Source organism: Marmota flaviventris, chromosome 9 (assembly GCF_047511675.1).
Source record: "Marmota flaviventris isolate mMarFla1 chromosome 9, mMarFla1.hap1, whole genome shotgun sequence".
NCBI lineage: Eukaryota > Metazoa > Chordata > Mammalia > Rodentia > Sciuridae > Marmota > Marmota flaviventris.
The window spans coordinates 70,521,709-70,535,018 of NC_092506.1; the positions used below are offsets into that span (position 1 = coordinate 70,521,709).

At 37.6% G+C, this 13,310-nt stretch overlaps 1 long non-coding RNA gene across 1 annotated transcript; it reads right to left on the minus strand.

Moving 5' to 3' along the window:
* Window positions 1-8,290: 8,290 nt before the first annotated feature.
* Window positions 8,291-10,804, minus strand: LOC114098484 (uncharacterized). The gene is made up of 2 exons (XR_003583746.2): window positions 9,799-10,804; window positions 8,291-9,058 (listed from the first exon to the last, which is right to left on the minus strand). It is a non-coding gene; the product is annotated as an uncharacterized lncRNA (long non-coding RNA).
* Window positions 10,805-13,310: the final 2,506 nt, after the last annotated feature.

Consider the following 13,310-nt stretch of genomic DNA (forward strand, 5'->3'; position numbering starts at 1 on the left):
GGCAAATTAACTGCCTCAGCCCTGGGTACTCCGGGAGCACTTCTTCCAGAGCTGGTTCCACTGTCCTGCTTCCCACTCCTCTTTGCTCACTAGTACCAGAAGTGCATGCATAATCCACATAGTGCGCTCAGCAGGTTTAGACCCACTGACCTGATGCAGGTCATTGTAAAAGTGTGGGAACAGAGTTCTGTTCCATATGTGTAACAACAGGGAGGTGATAAGACAGAAAAAGGCTATGGAAGGATTCCTAGAATAGTAGAGTCTACACTGAGGCTCACATTTAGTAATTCTGTTGGTAACTCAGCTTTGAACATCTGCCATGTGTCTAGGTGATATGGCAGAATAAAGAGAGAAGGTTCAAATCGCAGTTCAGCAAGTCACCCCAATTCTCTGCTCTTTGAATCCTCACTGTAAAGAGGAGATCATACCTATTTCCAAGGCTTGCTGAGGAATTCATGGAATTAGTTAGCATAAGAAAAATTCTTATGCAGCACCTAGAACAAAGAAGACAATCAGTAAATGATAATTTAGAAAAGGGCTAACATTGGCCTAGTAGCTTCAAATTGTTGCAGATCCTACTACAGCAATCCTATCAACTTTATGAGTTGCTGCTGAAACCCTCATGAGATATCCCTCTGGCAATCCTGTAAAGCAGGTGGTACATTCACCATCAGTTTAAAGATGAGAAAGCAATGAGTACTGTTGCTCAATTGACTTAACTGAATATGTTTGAGTTAAAATACAGGAATTCAGTTTGCTGAGTTGTGCAAAAATGTCTGAAACCAATAAGTCAAATAATTTTCCAAAACCAAATCAAGTCCATAAAAACTTGAATTTCTTTTTACAATTATTTTTTTAAATCTATTTTATTATTTTTCCACTAGAAAACACATGCTCATAGTAAGACATTTTAAGGACATAAATAGTTAGAATGGAAAAGAATTATCCCTCTGCTCTCCCCTATAAAGGTAACTACAAGTTTCCCAGGTGTTTTACACAAGAATATTGTAAAATATATCTTTATCCAGATAGATAGACCCATTTATTTTACCACTTCCTTTTTCGCATTTTACCATTACAAAAAAAAATGCTTTATTAAATATTCTGACATTTAGATCACCTTATAGTTTGTGGAATAAAATTCAAAGTGTGAAATTTTAGGCAGAAAAGATATGTACATTTAAAATTATTTCCAAATCGTTCTCTAGTTAATAATCCCATCAGCGCTTTATTAAAGTGTTTAATTTCTCTCATTCTCACCAATGCAATGTGTTGTCAAACATTTTCATTTTTCTAATATGATAGGTAAAAAAATCATATCTTATTATAAAGGTGAAGTTCATCAATTTTTTATACTTAAGAACAGCATGTATTTCCTTTCCTATAAATTGTATTTCCTTATTGTTGATATTTTTCTTAGTGAATTATAGGCCTTTTTACACTTATGTGTCAGGCACTGCTCCATATATGTTATATAACATAAGTAGTTATATAAACTACTTTTTTTTAACCTTCATAATAATACCATGAGGGATGCTCTAGTATCCCCATTTTCTTAAGCATGGAATGGTGGCTTCTTTGTCCAATGTCACAGTCACAAAGTGGCAGAGCTTGCATTTGAACACAGGCAGTGTGGCTTCAGAACCCAAGAGTTAGCTAACCATTACATAATAACCTTCCTAGCCTTGTACCTCTCTTCTTTATCTCATATTCTCCATGTACTATGTGGACCGGATGAAGGAAGGAACAAATTAATATTTGACCCTGTGAGGAGAATAAAAGGGAGAGAACAGGGCCACTTAGAATGAGAAAGATGTCTCCCTTTTGTGTCAAGCAAGGAGAACAGAAGTTGGGGAAATTGATTTAGAGGGGATCAAAGTGTTATCATCTCTCCAAATCAGGAAATTCTTAGGCCCTAAGTAATTTACATGTGTCTTTGAGCTCCTTGGGGAATGCTTATTCTAACCATCATTGCAGTAATCACAGAAGAAAGGGAACACCAAAGAAATTCAAACAGCAAAATCTGGAGAGGGGAACACTATTTGAAAACAAAAAAAAAAAAGTCCATTTTTTTTTTTTAACAAATACTTACTTTAAAAAGAAAAAAGAGGTACTGGTATATTTATTAAATTAAACTAAACTTGAAAGACTTTGCAAACAAATCAATGTAAAGAACTTGTTTGAATTCTGACTCAAACTAATTTCTAAAATTTAGAAGATGATTGGAGAAATGTGAATAAAAATGTTGTATTTGATAATGTTGAGAAGTTATGTTTGATTGTTTAAATATAATAACATTGTAGTGTGTTTTTAAAAAATAATCCTTATCCTTAGATATTGGTTCTGAAATAATCATAGATGAAACAATATAATATCAGGAATTTTCTTACAAATAATCTAATTTGGGGTAAGGAAACTGGATAAAGATTATGTCAAATAATATTGATAATAATTAAAGCAGGGTGATGGATCCTTTGGGATTTATAATACTATTCTACTTTTGCATATGTTTGGATTTTTTTCACAGTAAAGTATTTTTTTTTTAAAGAAAGAGAGAGAGAGAGAGATTTTTTTAATATTTATTTTTTAGTTTTGGGGGGACACAACATCTTTGTTTGTGTGTGGTGCTGAGGATCTAACCCGGGCCGCACGCATGCCAGGTGAGCGCGCTACGGCTTGAGCCACATCCCCAGCCCCCACAGTAAAGTATTTTTACGTGGAAAAATTAACCCAAAGTTCCACCTCATACCATACAAAATAGTAATTGAATCTGTATGCAATATATTACCAAACATATTTGTATTTTCCAAATTGACAGGTAAAATTATCGTATTATGGGTGAAGTTCATCAATTTTATATATTTTAAGAACAGCTAAAACTATGAAAGCTAAAATTATGAAAGTCCTAGAAGAAAGCATGCAAGAGTACTCTATGCCCTTGGTGCAGGCAAAAGTTATTAGTTAAGATACAAAAAGCACTACTTATAAAAGAAAAAAATGATAAATCAACTTTATCATAATTTGAACCATCTGCCTTTTGTAAAACACCATTAAGAAAGTAAAAGGGAAAAGTGCATGCTGAGTAAAAATATTTGCAACATTTATACCTGATAATGGATTTCTATTCAGAATACATAAGGAAGTTCTACAAATCAATAACATGAAGATAAAAGTAAACAAAAAGAAAAGAAAATGCAGACAAAGTCTTAAATAGGCACTTAATAAAGAAAGGTATACACAGTTGTCCAAAGCATATGAAAAGATGATAAATATCATTAGTCATCAGAAAACTACAAAATAAGACTCAAATGAAATACCAATTTCACACCTGCTAGAATGACTAAAATTAAAAAGGTTGACTATGTAAAGTAAGCAAGGAGATAGAGGAATTAGAATTCTCACACATTGCTGATGAAATTCTATAATGTTAAAACCATTTTGAAAATTAGTCTGGCAACTTATTATAAAGATAAACCTGTCTACCAAGCAGTTTCATTCCTTGATATGTGCCTAAAAGACACAAATAAAAATATTCATGAAAATTTTATATAGTGATATTCATAGGAGGCTTATTCATAAAAGCCCAAATTTGAAATAACCCAAGTGTCTATTTATAGAAGACTAGATGAAGACAAAATTGGTTTGTGTTTATACAATGAAATAAACCTATACAACAATATAAAGATATGAACTACTAACATATAGAAAAACATGGATGGATATAAAAACTGTTACATTGAGAAAAACAACTAGAAACAAAGGTGTATTTTGTATAATTCCATTTATGTGAAGGTCAATGATAGGCTAAATAAATTTGTTATAGTATAAGTGAATATAGTAGATTACCATTGGAGGTGGGTTGGAATCAACTGGAAAGAGACATGAGGAAATCTTCTGGAGTTATAAAAATTTTCCAATCCTTTTATGAGTGGTAGTCAATGAGCTTACTGCAACATAATAAATTAACCAATTGATCAACTTGAGATTTATGCATTTCACTGAATGCAATTTGTGCATAAATAGAGCAATATTTTTGAAATATAAGAAATAAAAGCACAGACATCAATTACTGATGGTATGATAGAGTAGGTACTTTTAAAAACATGTAGATGCTGGATAAACAGCAACCATGTTTAAATGTAATTCTGTATAGAGTAAAAGCACAGAGAGGACTGAATTGCTGTGTATAAGTGGCAGGAATTTACAGTATGGAAGGTGAAAACTGGGGGATTAGAAGAGTTTGAGGAGAAACTAGATGCAGGGAAACATGGCAGAAAGGTGGAAAGTATTTCTAGCAAAAAAAATCCCTGAAGCAAAGAGTGGTTAGCAGTGTTTAGATCAATGATAGCTGTAAATTATTGCATGTACTAACTATTCTGAGCTATGACCCCTTTTGCAATGCCAAATCTTTATTGAAAATGTGATAGATACAACTTTTCTTAATGATGATTTGAGAAAAAAATTATGAAAAAAAAAACGTGCTGGGAATGACCTGGGGATCATCTGGGCAAGAAAGAATAACAGTCATCAGATCCATGTAATAACAGGGAAATAGGAAAATAATGCCTCATTCCCATCAATACATACACAAGTATTCTCTGAGTGCTAAAAATGTGTATTGCTTTCAGTAGCCATTCATATTTTATAACTCTGAGAAATTAACTGCTCAAATTTGATAAAGTAACCCACACCAAAATATGTCCCATTAAACAGAGAAATATTGATAGCATTTCCATTATAATCAAGAACCAAAAAAGTTGACTGCTATAACTCAGTATTGTTTGGAAGATTCTGGGTTGCCACAAGGAGACAAAATTTGTATAATGCTGAAAAGGGGAGATAATTCTATCATATTTATAACTGATACAGTCTTAGAAAACCTAAGTGACTTTTTAAAATGTATTATTAGTAGCTGCCAAGATAGTAGAATACAAGATATTATTCGTTCATCAAATATTTAATGAGTGCCTCCCATGTTCTGGGAATTGTTTTAGATGTTAAAGATAGAGACACAGCCAAACAATATAACCCTTCCTTCATAGAGCTTTCAATCTGCTAGTGCTGGGAAACAAACAGAAAATAAAATAAATAAGTAAAATACATCTATTATTAGCTGATAAAACTTGGAAGAAAAAAAATAGAGAAAGGTAAAGCAGAGAGAGCTGTGAGATATATTTGAAGACAGAGCTACAGAATCTTGATAGAATGGATGGTGAATGGGATTGAAGGAATTCAAGGATGATCCCCAGGCTGCAGCCTGGCCCACTGAAAATCATTTACTGATATAGAGAAGATACCTAATGGAGTAGATTTGGAGAAACAGATCCAGAAGTCCAAGCTCGTCTATTAGATATCCAACTAGAGACAAAAGAGTTGATAGGTGTGTCCAATATTCGAGGAAGAGGTTGAGGTTGGAGATACAAATTAGGGAGTCATCAGTACATAAATGATATTAAGACCAGGAGATTAATGAGTAATACAGGAAGTAAGGACTGAAAAGAGTAGTAGGAAGATCAAGTCCTGGCACACACCAGGGTTAAGAGGGCAAGATGATCTGGAAACTCCCAGTGAAGAAGAGGGAAGCATATTCACCAAAATCATTAGCTTCCCTCCTATGACGATAATCCATTCAGAAGGGAAATAGGAGAACATTCCCACTTCCATCCATTAAATACCTGAGAATAAATTTAAGAGAAAATGTATAAATTCTACATTAAAAAAAATAAAATCGTTCAATCCTCAGCACCACATAAAAATAAAATAAAGAGTTGTATCCACCAAAAAAACTGAAAAATAAATATTTAAAAAAAAACAATAAAATCTCATGACAAAATATAAGACCAAAATATAAGACAAGTAAAGAAATTTACCAAACTTCCTAACAGGAAACTTTCATTCACAATATAATGATTTCAATTTTTTCCAATATAATTTCAACTAAAATTCTAATAAATTTTTACTCTCCAGATATTGGAGATAAAAAATTAAAAATCTACCCCCAAATTGTTTATAAGTATGAATAGCATACTTTTCTCCTTTCCTCCTCTTCCCTCACAATTTGATGGAGCTAAAGCAGCGTCTGCGATGGGAGAGGGGAATAATGGAGACACACAGTGGGTATTGGGGGCCCTGCAGGGGCAGGAGGTATCTGCAGAGCAGTCAGACCAGCATGGAAAATGCAAGCCCCTGCAGGATTAGGAGGTCATCGACATGTGCAAGCAGCCTGATGTGAGGTATCGGAGTCAGAACAGGGAGAGGAGGACATCTCTGCAGAGGAAAGGCCCCACTTGGGGTATAGATGGGTAGAATCCAAGCAGAACAATGGCTTCCCACAAGAGGCATGGGCCCAGCACTGAGTGTCAGAGCTTAAACAGGATGAGAAAGGTGTCTGGCTGCACAGGAAGTCTGCTTGCTACAGAGGACTGAAGACTGAGGAAAGTGAGGATGATGTCCAGCAAGCTGGCCCAGGCTCTTGAAGCCTGATGAGAGTGATAAGGACATCCATGTGGTGTGGGGAGCAGGTTAACCCTGCACTAACTGTCAGAGCCCAGCAGGGTGAAATGAGGCTCTGTTGGTAGAGGGTCTGAACATTTGTGCTGCCTAAACATTGATATATTCAAATCCTAACCCCAGGTCACAGCGTCAGGAGGTGGGGTCTTGGGGAGGTGATTAGGTCCTGAAAACGGAGCTCTTATGACTGGGATTAGAGTCAATGCATAATTGGCAATGTGTTATAAAGTGCTTCTATTTACTGGTAAAACAAAACAAACTTTTTTAAAAAATGGAAAAAAGTTATGAACTGAAGAGGAATACAGGTGGCCAATAGAAATGAAAATCTTTTCAACCTCATTAGTGGTCAATAAAATACAAATTAAGGCAACAATTGTATACTAACAGTTTGGAGAAATTACAAAGAGCAATAAAATCCTGGGCTGGTAAGGAGGTAAAAGCATGGGCCTCCTTTTACCTGGAATGTGTGTGGGTGAATTGCTATGACCTTTTGAAAATAACACTATGGTATCTAAAACATGCCAAGGTAATGCACCACAAGAGATGCTAATGATCGGGGATTTTACTTTTAACAAGAAAAAAATATTTTAAAGATTACAATGTCAAGTTCAGTTAAAATACAAGCCATAGAGACACAATGTTTGGCAGTCTTTCTCCACAGGTGTCCTCTGAGAAAATTAAACCCTACAGAAAATAGTTCAAATCTCTTTTTAAGTTTTCCCAGCCAATGTTCTTAGCTAGTGCCATTTCTAGATTCAATGGAGAGAAGTTTATCCATTACAGTTAACGGATAATTTATACCATTGGTGCATAATTCCTTCACAGAGTACACAAGGGCTTGAATAGAGAGCCTGAGGAAGGAGAAAGGGTCAAGAAGAAATCATGTGTTCCTGGCTTGGGACTTGAAGAGTCAGTTCTGTTTACTGACATGAAAGACATACATATTCCCCTTCTTAGTGTAGAAAGTTCTGTCATCCCCCACAACAAATACCGCAGTCCAGCTGCAGCAAAATAACTGGGGGGTGACGAACAACTTGTGTACATTGATACAGCAGGAGTGGGAGCCGTTTATTGTAGGACAGGAGGGGTATATATACATTCCACACAGCTTATCTTAATTAACATAAACTAGATACAGCAGTCAACCAATAAGGAATCTCCACACTTGATGGCTCGCTGGCGTTACTTCACAAACCACTCCCTCTGGCAAAATGCCAGGCACCATCTTGACTTGTTTACAGACCCTAACAAACAAAGAATTATTCTGCCAAGTATTGATAATTCCAAGGTTGAGAAATCCTGTTCCAGGAGAGTTTGCACACTGAAGCAAAGTAATCCTTTCAAATACAAATCTGAACTTGCTTGCTTAAAGAAAAAAAAAGTCCCAATGGTTGAGTCTTCATGAATACATTCCTAATTATTCACTCAATATGTATGGACCACCTGTCCTGTGGCAGTGCTGAGTTGGGGTGTGATATTGCAGAGATACCTCTACTCACTACACAGATCTTGACAAAGCAGAAGTGATTGTGAAACATCGTCCTCCTGTCATCTCTAGGGCCAATCCAGTAAGCTGAAAATAAAGTAGGGGTATAGGGGGATGAAAAATGGAACTTGGTTTTAAGACATGCTGCTAGGACATCTATGTAGATTGGGCAGAAAAGATAAGAAAAAGATCTCACGTGATTAAACCCTAAAACATACACCTCCATTTTCCCCAATCTTAGTTGAGGGCAGTGAAGTCTGATTTTCACACCTCATCAAAGATAAGTGTTTGACATTGCTTCCTGGATATCAGTTTTATTGGGGAAAACCTCAAAATCACTTTCCAGTCAGCCCCAAAGAGGAACAAGGCAGTGGTTCTTTGATACAAGCTGGTCACACTCCAGAACTTGGATCTTCTGCCTTTACCAAGGCCTTGGCCATCCTTAGGAGCCTCTCCCTAGGGCCAGGCAGTGGCTGTGCTAAGAGCTGAAAGCCAGAGCTAGTGGGTTTTCTTGGTGAGGTCTGGCTCAGAGGGCCTGGGCAGGTGCCTCCGCATTCACTCAGCAGCTTGGGGACTTGGTTGCTTCTCTCTGCTCCCACCAACGCCCGCTGGTTGCAGCCGGAATTAATAACATAAGCAGCAGGAGGCTTCACATCAGAATGGGGGCTGTCTGGATAATTATCCAGGGGTCTAGGACCAGTCAGTAAATTACTCCGTGACCTGGGAATTCAGCAGGTTACCACCATCACTCAGGCCTGCTCACTTTATTGCTCTCCCCTCCTGCTGCACTGATATTTATCTGTCTAGTTTACATTCAGAGCATTGATTTCATGCCTTTTTGTTTTCCATCTGAGAGGTGAGAAGTAGCCCCTTTGGGAAGACTGGTTCTCAGGTCAGTGGGATGGCTATGGTGACACAGGGAAGGGAAATACTGGAGTTTTTGTTTCATGCAATCATTGAGTGTGCCCAGGCATGTCAGCACCTGCTCTCTGGGGGTGCTCCAAAATGTATTTCAGTCATTTTTGTAAGAGTTGTGACACTTCTGGTAAATTGCTCCACATGCTAGGGAAAGAAAAGGCAGAGAAAAAACTTTCACAATGCATCCCCTATATTTTTGCTATCCCAAATGAGAGTAGCATATACAAGCTAATTTCCCCAAATGCAGGATGGTCTTTCCTTTGGGGCATTTGTAGGAACCGTTCCCTTTACCTAATTTTTGCCTTCCCCTTTACCACATTCTCATCTTTTAGGTCTTCCTTAGATGTCACTCTCCTCAGGAAGCTTTTCCTAACCTATCCATAATAGAATTGGACCCTCATCCTTCCCTGGGCTGCCATAATATCCTATTACATATTACATGACTAACCCAGTTTGTTGCAGTTACCTGTTTTCTTTTCTGCCCTATCCATATTGTGAGCCTGGTGAGAACAAGAACTAGCCCTTATCCTTACCAGGCTCCGTTTAAAGTAGCCAGTGAAAGTAATAAATAGGCATTGAAAGATATCTCCAAACTCTACCATCCAGTCAAACCTGATTCCCAGCTTTAGCCCAGCCAAGACATCCACTTTCAACAAAGAGAGGGTCTTGTGAGCTCCCAGTCAGGAACCCATAGCTTCTTTGCCATTCCTTGGAATTGCCAACTGCATCTCTCCCTCTTTTCAACTCATTTCTCTAAATGCATCTGAACATAATCCTGTATTTCTCTTGTAACATTCTCTTCGACTCCATAATTTGTCTGAAAAGCACAAGTATTCCTGGTTTGACAGGTTAAACTACATTATAATCTTGATTAAGACACTTACATGCATTCAGCCTGGATTTCCTCTTTGGAAAGAATGAGTTCATCATCTCTGAAGGGTCTTCAATCTTCCAGTGTGTCTCCAATCTATATATAAAGGCATCAACAGTTCCCACTTTGCTGCAAAATCTTTTTTGACAAACAGGATAGAAACAAAGTAATTAATTAAAAGAAATAACTTGCCTCCTTGTTTTTCCACAAAGGTGCAGTATAGGAGATCCTAATATGGCCCCTTCTTACTCTCCAATGTACCCAACTCCACACTAACTGAAAACTGCTTCTAGTTTCTCTCTGCACAAAAACTTTATGGGCAATGTGCTTTGACCTGTGCTGTCCCCTCTGCTTGGAATGCCCTTTCTCTTCTACATACTGAGCACATTTTCAATTCTGGGATGGAACCCACCTATGATCTCCTTCTCTAGGAAGTCTTTCTTAACTTGGGATGTAACAGTACAACGAGTTTAGACTATGAAACAGCTAGAACTGTTCTAGCTCACCACTTACCACCTGTGACACTGTGGGAAAGTGACTTCTTTAATCTGACTGAGTGTCAGCCTCATCCATGAAATGGGATGATACTTATTTCTACTTTCCAGGGCTGTGGGGGTTGAATAAGGTAACTCAAATAAAACATACAGCTCAGTGCTTGGAAAACAATAAATACTACAGAAGGGTTAGCTGCTATTACTATGCTCCCATCTTATAATTAATCACTTGCAATATACTTTTCTCAGACTGCATTTTACATATCCGCAACCCTACGAGATTGCAACTTCCCTGAAGGTCAAGAGAATAACTTCCAGCACATAAGTGGGCAAATGCTTTCTTGAGTTAAATTATACATCTAGAAGAGTATTCTTAAAAGAATAAGAATTTAAATTTTTAAATAAAGTAAAATTTTAAAAAGTAAGTTATGTGATAATATTGCAGTTTGGCTGTGACACTTTCATGTTCATGCTCCCATTTTACTTTGATTTTCACAATGAACTTATATGGAGGTTTTATTATCTCTGGTTCATGAAATGAGAGAACAGATACTAGAGGAAAATAATTTTGTCCCCAAATCACAGAGCAGGTTGCAGGACTCAAACTGTTTCTCTTTTCTCCCCTCTTAGGCTTCCCTTGCCACTCACTCACCACCCCCACACATACACACACAAAAGAGGAGCTTAACTACTCTTACAACTCAGAGGTAAGATTTTAAATAATATTCACAAGTTCCTGTCACCCAGCATCAGCAGAAACAGACCCTTCTCCAAAATGGCATTCCCAATAGTGACCACAGTCCTTGCAGCTCAGGATGCCCTGTAGAAAGCATGCCTTGTAGTGTACATCTTGCTGTCCATGTTCAGAGGAGATGTTGCTTTCTGTCGGTGCTTTGGACTCCTCCAGGCTTTTCCTGTGCTTTTGTGCAGCTGGGAAGGTGAAGCATAAGGCTATCAAAAGCTGTGAACAGTCCCTACCTCTAGGGACAGGCATTTACTAGAAGAAAGAAGGACCAACGGCTTCCCAGAGCATTGTTCAGCCACATTAGAGAAAGGATTAAGCAGATACATTCAGCTATTCTAACAGATTTTCTTTAAGCCTTGAATACGCCTCTCACACTCACTCAGATAATCACATTAGTTTTGTCATTAAAAGATCCCTTTTATAGAAAGTACCTAAACCGCTTAAACCACCCAGAGAGGTTGCATACATTATCAAACACCAAGACAAACAAAAGGGATTTTCAGTCCCACATCTCAGTTCTCCTTATTCATCAAAAAAAGTGGGGGGGGGGGGGGCGGCAGAGAATCAAGGTAGAAATGATCTTGCAAATGGTGAAAAGTGGACAGCAGCTCTCACTTCCTTCCCTTGGCACTCCCACTTCAATCAGAGCTAGGAAGACTGGAAAACTCCTTCAGCACTGAGGCCAGCAAAAAAACAGGGGCTAAGACAGAGATGAAGACAGCAGGGCAAGGAGCAGGTAGAAATAGACGTGCTTGCCTCCCTGCCATAGGAAATTGCATTTGAAAACCAAAGAAAAGTAGAAAAGCACTGGTTTTGCCACTTAGTAGATCTGTCTGGGCAACTTAGGGAGACCCTGTCTTAAGATATAATAAATAGGGCTGAGGATATACACTATACACTGTAAACCAGTAATAAAGTCACCTGCTTTAAGGAATGTAGTTCTATTTTTTTTTTATTTTTAAATTTTTTTCGGTCTCCATTTCTGCTGCCACAAAATTCATTTGCTTTTTAGGTCTAAGCCAGTGGTTCTCAATTGGTCACAATTGAGATCTTTGGCCATGGTTAGGGCTGGCAGGGAGTCACTTTGTTTCTCTTGCCTTCAGCTCTTCCTTTATAAGATTGGAGATAGTATCTATCTTTCTTCCCATCCACAAGGGACAGGCATTAGAGTTCTGAGGACTCTTAAAGCATGATCTAAGCATTAAAGGGGAGGTTTCCTTTGGTTCTTTAAAGTCCCCCATAGTGGTAGGAGGTGTCTGTTTCGTTTTTCACAATGTGGTTGGTGCCTAACTACTGGCCCATAATGGATGTTTAATCATTTTTCTAAATGAAGAATGCATTCACTGACTTTCTCCCCAGTCCCCAATCACCCTGCAAACTCTCATCCCTCAAGTCCCAGTTTGGACATTACTTCCCCTTTAAAGCCTTCCTCTGACCTTCAGGATGAATTCTTCTGTGTTCCACGACATCCTGAATGCAATACACATTCTGAGCACAATGTACTCAATAATCTGACATTGTGACAGTCTTTTCCCATTACCCATGAGAATACTGGGCTTTACCATTTAACTCTTCCTTCTTAGCACTCTACCTGCACAGGGTTGTTGTTAAATTAATGTTTGAATTAACAAATCAGAAGTAAACAAACAATCCAAAGTCTTGACATTATTTAGACCAGAGAAAAGGAAGTAACTTAAGAATCAGTCTCAAAAATAAAGGTTGTTGAATTTCAGAGAAGATATTTACATCAAACATTTATTATTGTGCTGATTGGAAGGTAAAGTGTAAGGCTACTTAATAAATCAAATCAACAAGTCTATTTTCATTTTTTGTCTCCTTTGCAGGGTAAAACTTGAGGAAATTTCTTAAATTATATGGAGATTTAGATTAGACTTCATTAACATTAACACTGTTGCCATCTGGGACCAGATAATTCTGTTATGGAGGGCTGTCTTTTGCATTGTAGGATGATTAGCAGAATCTCTGGTCTATTTCAGGAAAGAGCAGAACATTCCCAAACAAGTTGTTTTGATAATCAAATGGGACTTCATCATTTGGGGAACAAGATTATCACCAATTGAGAACCACTGGCTTAGACCTAAAAAGCAAGTGAATTTTGTAGCAGCAAAAATGGAGCCCCCCGCCCCGAAAAAATAGAACTGCTTTCCTTAAAGCAGGTGACTATATTACTGGTTTACAGTGTACAATGTACATCCCCAGCCCTGTTTACTATATTTTAAGACAGGGTCTCCCTAAATTGCCCAGATTCCCTCCAACTTGTGATCC